Genomic DNA, 5728 nt, shown 5'->3' on the forward strand with positions numbered 1-5728 from the left:
AGGAAAGGGGAGGAGGAAAAAAAGAAAAAAAGAGAGAATTTCTGCCACGCTGAAGAAAAGTTTGAGCGCCCGCCTTTAAGGCTGAACTCCCTGGAACGAATTATGTGACGAATAACTGGCGAACGCCGCCCGACGGCACACTCGCTTTGCGCGCGACGTAGCAGCCACTGTGTTAATTCCACGCGCAGAGCAAAAGCTGCCGGGCAAAATTCGTTGACTATTCGCAGCATATTCGTCCCATGGAGTTCAGCCTTTAGCGGGAGTTGGCGAGATTAGAATAGTGCTCTTAGCGTTGTTCTCGCGACGATACCGCTGGATAAGAGACCATCGAGTAAACTGAAACCAAGCTTGCTTTGTTTACAAGCGAACATGAAACCATGTGTGCCCTCTGAAACAGTTGGCAGAGTAAAATCGGGGCAGACATGGGCGCCGACAAGTAACCAAATTGGGCACGTAGCGTTTCTATGAATACCACGTGCATTGATAGGTTTCGATAAATTTCAAAAAGTCATTTTGTTAGCTACGGCACTGTAATTGACCAAGTAATTTTGCTCGTGTGGTGCATTTTCCAGTTTCAATGGACGGTTTCTAACCAGAGGACTCTGATAGAGTTCTATGGTACTCATCAGTTTCTGTACCTGCCGAACTACCCCGACTTTAAAAAGAAAAGACTCCGGGAAACCACAATGCAAATCCTTGCAGGCATGCTGAAGTGCAGTGGTGAGAACATGGTTTTGGTAGTATCATACAGTTTCTAAATTAATACTAGTTCATTTAATGACTTTTTTCTTCCACAGTGGACGAGGCAAAAGCAAAGTTACACTCGTTGAGAACATATTTTAATAGGGAATGGTCCAAAACACAGACGAAGAAGTCCGGCCAGGGGACAGGCGACAATCACGTTTCCAAGTGGGAGTTTTTTGAGAATTTAAAGTTCTTGAAGACAAGTCTGACGCCATAGCCATCGTTTTCGTCCCTGGAGGAGCTGGTGGAAGAGGTGTGTAGTACCTTAACCACCATGTAAACAGTACTGCATATCTTATGAAGGGCACACGCTACATTATGCCAGAAAAATGAGTACAACAAAGGGGCAGTTAAATCTGTGTTGTTGTCTGTTATCGCTTGCCTATGTTGTTATCGCTGGCCCGTCCGCCCAGCGTCATGATCACGTGATGTTCCGGGCAGTGCATATTATCGGCCCGATGAATAAACGGTGGCTTTTTGGTTCCTTCATGACCTAGAGCGCAGTTCGTCGTCTGACTTCTTTCCGGCACGCATACGCCTAGTATGCGGTATCGCTACATGGCGTCAGAAGAGGGCGGTGGTCATCTATCGCGCTGAGGCCGCAGACGGCAGCATTCCTGGAAAATGGAAAACGTCGCACATACAAGACATAGAATATACGTTGCCCCCGAACTTCAAAACAAAACATAGTCATCAATACCCAGCCTTATGGGACCCTTACCTGGCACTGTTGGCTTACAGGGCAACGCCCGGCATTCTTGGGGTCAGCCCTGCTGAAATACTTATGGGTAGGCGACTGAGGACCAGGGTCCCAATGCTGCCACGTCATCAAAATCCGGGAGAAAGCCGCCCGAACGAAGTAGTGGCCAGCGACCAGAAGGTTAGGAGGCAGCAGTGCCGCCACTACAATAGACGCCATCGGGCCAGACGGCTTCCCGAGCTGGAAGCAGGTGACCCGTCTGGGTGACAGACATGCAGTCCAAGGCCACAGTCCTTGCACCGGCGCCGAAACCGCGGTCATATGTGGTGCGGACAGACGACGGCGTTGATCTCCGCCGAAACAGGAGAATGCTTAACCGTCTCCCAAAAGAAGGTGAAAACGCGGAGGCATACGAGTTTCCGGACAATAAACAGCAGTCGAGTACTGCACAGTTGGGTCATAGCACGGACGACTCTGCGACTACGACTCTGCGGCTACAGCAGCCGAGTACTGCACAATTTGCACATAGCACGGACGACTCATGCGGCTACAGATTCGGCGCCTCCATCTTGCGCGGTAGCCAATGATGACCCTACTCGCACTGTAACGCGGTTTGGAAGAGTAGTTAAGAAACCCATAAGGCTGGGTATTGATGACTATGTTTTGTTTTGAAGTTCGGGGGCAACGTATATTCTTTGTCTTGTATGTGCGACGTTTTTTTTTTGTTCTCGAAAAAAGAGAGATGTGTTGTTGTCTGTTATCGCTTGCCTATGTTGTTATCGCTGGCCCGTCCGCCCAGCGTCATGATCACGTGATGTTCCCGGCAGTGTATATTATCGGCCCGATGAATAAACGGAGGCTATTTGGTTTCTTCATGACCTAGAGCGCAGTTCGTCGTCTGACTTCTTTCCGGCACGCATACGCCTAGTATGCCGTATCGCTACAAAATCAACATTTAGGTGCTAGACAGCAGCATATATAAAACCGCACAATTGCTCAAGTTCTATTGTTGCTTATTTACATGAAGCCCCCCCCCCCCCCCCCTAATGTGGCTTTTCTGAGTTTAATGGGTGAGGTGGAAGCTACAAAAAGAAGCTGCACCTACTGTGCAGACATTCTTGTGCAGTGCAACGGTCACACAAGGCTACTTGCTCCTGACTTCAGCTTTGGTTTCGCTCCATCTGATGGTTGAGCATTATATCTGGCTGAACTGAAGAGTATTGTAATACAGGACGTAAAATATTTATTTCTATATTTTGAACAGTCTGAGACGTCAACGCCCCCTATGATGGTGCCGGAGGAGGTGATCGTCGAGGACACCACGCCAGCCGAAGTGCGACGGCCAGTCTCGAAGAGGAAAAGGAACGGTCAGCCCCAGCCCATTAGAGAAGAAGTGTTCCAACATGCGCTGGAGTTGTTGTCGTCTAGCGCCAAGCATGAAGACGGAGACCATGCTTTTGGGAAGTCTGTGGCAACCGCAATCGCCGGCCTTGATGAATATAGGAAGGACATGGTGAAGATGAGGATTATGCAGGTCATTTTCGAGGTAAAACATTCCTGTTTTGTTGCACAGGTTTAAAGAACGCACTCCAGGGCCTATACCTTTCTAGTAACATTTCGTGGGTTACTTCAAATTAAAATATTCCAGAGCCATTTAGGATTCATATGTTTGCATGGATAGCACGCTTCTGCGTGCTATCCAAGGACAGTGAGCTGGACGTACAACGAATAACTGAGTAAGTGGAAAATAAAACGCTTTGTGTACAACAACGAACACTGAACTCTCAATAATTTACATCCAGCCTGTTACTACGGCGTTAGTGCTCATTAATATAGTCCGACTGCCAGGACACTGCTCCTTCCTGATTGAAATGCCTGCAGAACTCGTCTCTCACAGCGCTGGCAGTCACCGATGGGTTCATTCCATGGTTGTCCAAGGGCGATAAGGCACCCAGGTTTGACAGCTTCTCCGGCTGGATGTCTCGGTCGATAGCTTCATCGCGAAGCATGTTGTGCAGTGCGCAGCAGGCCAGCACCAACGTTATCACATTGTTGGGGAGAGCCTGAATCGGTCGGAGAAGGATCCGAAACCTCTGTGCGAGTGCCCCGAAGAAATTCTCTGAAACTCTCCGTGCCCTGGAGTGCCTGCATAAAAATTAGACTTGCTGCAGCATTAGTATGTGACATTGCGAGTGACATAGACCATTCTGTCTGTAACCTGTACACCCTACCTGTAGTTATAGATCTTCTGGGGATCTGGTGCCTTCCCAGGGTAGGGACGCATGAGGTTGTCACTCATCGGGAATGCTGCGTCAGCAACAAAAACATACGGTTGTGCGAATTGAGCACCTGAAAGTATAAAAGAGAAAGAGCTACACCTCCTGCACCAGCTACACACCACCATACTCGATTTATGAGTGCAGTCCATCTACATACTGCAAGTATAATGCTCCTGACTTTTTACACCATGGCACACTTTTCTGCACCGGTGGAGGGTGGTGCTCGTAAGTCAAATCAGCCTTGTGTTTTTACAAAGTGGAAGGTCAACTGCCAAAGGTTATTATGGAGGGACGAAACACATCACCTGGCAGAGGCTCAGGAGCAGGGAGGTTGAGCGCATCAGTGGTTAGTCTTTGGTAGAAGGTACTCTTCTTAAAGGTGGTGGAATCGTGGGTCCTGCCATTCGTGCCCACATCAACATGTATGGCCTGGAAGGAAACGATGGAAAGCCAGGTGTTGGTATCAGGATAAACGAAACATTTTTTGCATTTAGGCCAGATGTGCCAGGAATTACAAATTTTGATAACAAACACAAATCTTGCTTTGTGCAAACAAGGTATAGACCCCAAAGTTCACTGGCCGCCTGGATTACAATTGTCACCTAAGCGTATGCCATCTGTGCCATTTTGAGGTGCATAAAGCGCCTCCCTGACCGGAATGGTTCATGTCGTGTACGACACACGCATCGAAAGCGGTCCCAACACTGGGACAAAGTATGTCGTACCAGCCCGCAGCCCATTTTGTGACTTATCAAGGTTTTGGTGGTTGGTTGTACATGTGCTGGTGAAGAAGGCGGAGGACACAAGGGTCATAGTCGTTGCGGTATCCTACCCCCGTGTTTGCTAGATATTTTTTTTTCGACTGACCGGCTTAAAGGGATACTTCAACGAAATTTGAAATATTTCTGTCGTGTTCAAAAATAGGTTGAATATGATCCACAATATCCGTAAATGACAATCGCACGTTTGTATTTTGAGCCTGGTGGCTGTATTTTTCGTTATAAACGGCCCACTCTGGCAAGCGCTCGGAGAAGGCTCAGCGGAGACCTCGTGACATCCAACGCAATCGTGACGTAGGTCGTCTCAAGACGAGCAAAGCTACGGCGAGGCTGACGTCGAGAGGATGGCCTTGTCGTTCCAGCCACCGAAGCGGCTGCTTTGGTGCGAATTTTGAGTGACGGGTTAATCTTCTGTAATCTTGTAGGGGGACAATAGCGACTTCTGCGACACACAAAAGGCATTCTCGGGAAGAGGGCAGTTCCTCCTGCCCCTCTTCTCTCGTCGTGGCCGGAAACGAGACAACCTCCGTCACTAGCGGTCAAGGTTCCTAGACGGGCATTACAAGCGATGCGTTAGCGACATCCACCAGGTGCTCTTTGCTAATCGTTTAATTCGTTTTAAAATTCCTTTTCGTGACTTTTTTAACAAGATATTGGTATGTTCGATGTGATGCTGCTTTTTTGAACACATATATACCAAAAAATGAGCGCCGAAATTTCGTTGTAGTATCCCTTTAAGTGCAAGCTACAGTATCCACACTAATGGTGGCCCTCTGGCGGCCAATGAGGGCGCCGGTTGAAGATGTTCCCAAGAGCAGAACACAAGAGGTATGTATACTGCCCAGACTTGGACGTAGTTCAACTACTCTACTCAAACTACTGTAGTTTAACTACTTTTTCGAGTAACTTGGTAACTTTCAATTACAACTTGATTTGGGTAATTAGTAGTTTAATTTAACTACTTTTTTCAGGTAACTTCTACCCAAATTACTAACTACTTTCGAAATTATATAGTGCTAATTTTTCCACTCACGAAAGTTTGAGCGCAGAAATGAATAAGACGCCGGCAGATGAAGTGGCATTCCCGAACAAGGGGCCCCCTTGTTCGGGAAGGCGTCCTTGACCAAGGTGACGACGACCAGCCAAGACATAACACCGGCACGCACGAACGAGGGAAGAAATGCTTAACAAGCCTTGGTCGGGTATTGACCTAATCCGGTAATGCA

General features: G+C 47.9%; 1 pseudogene; it reads left to right on the forward strand.

The window, feature by feature from the left end:
• Positions 1 to 369: 369 nt before the first annotated feature.
• Positions 370 to 3023, forward strand: LOC115327324 (annotated as a pseudogene).
• Positions 3024 to 5728: the final 2705 nt, after the last annotated feature.

This window comes from Ixodes scapularis, unplaced genomic scaffold (genome assembly GCF_016920785.2).
Source record: "Ixodes scapularis isolate PalLabHiFi unplaced genomic scaffold, ASM1692078v2 PGA_scaffold3__209_contigs__length_174095766, whole genome shotgun sequence".
Lineage (NCBI taxonomy): Eukaryota > Metazoa > Arthropoda > Arachnida > Ixodida > Ixodidae > Ixodes > Ixodes scapularis.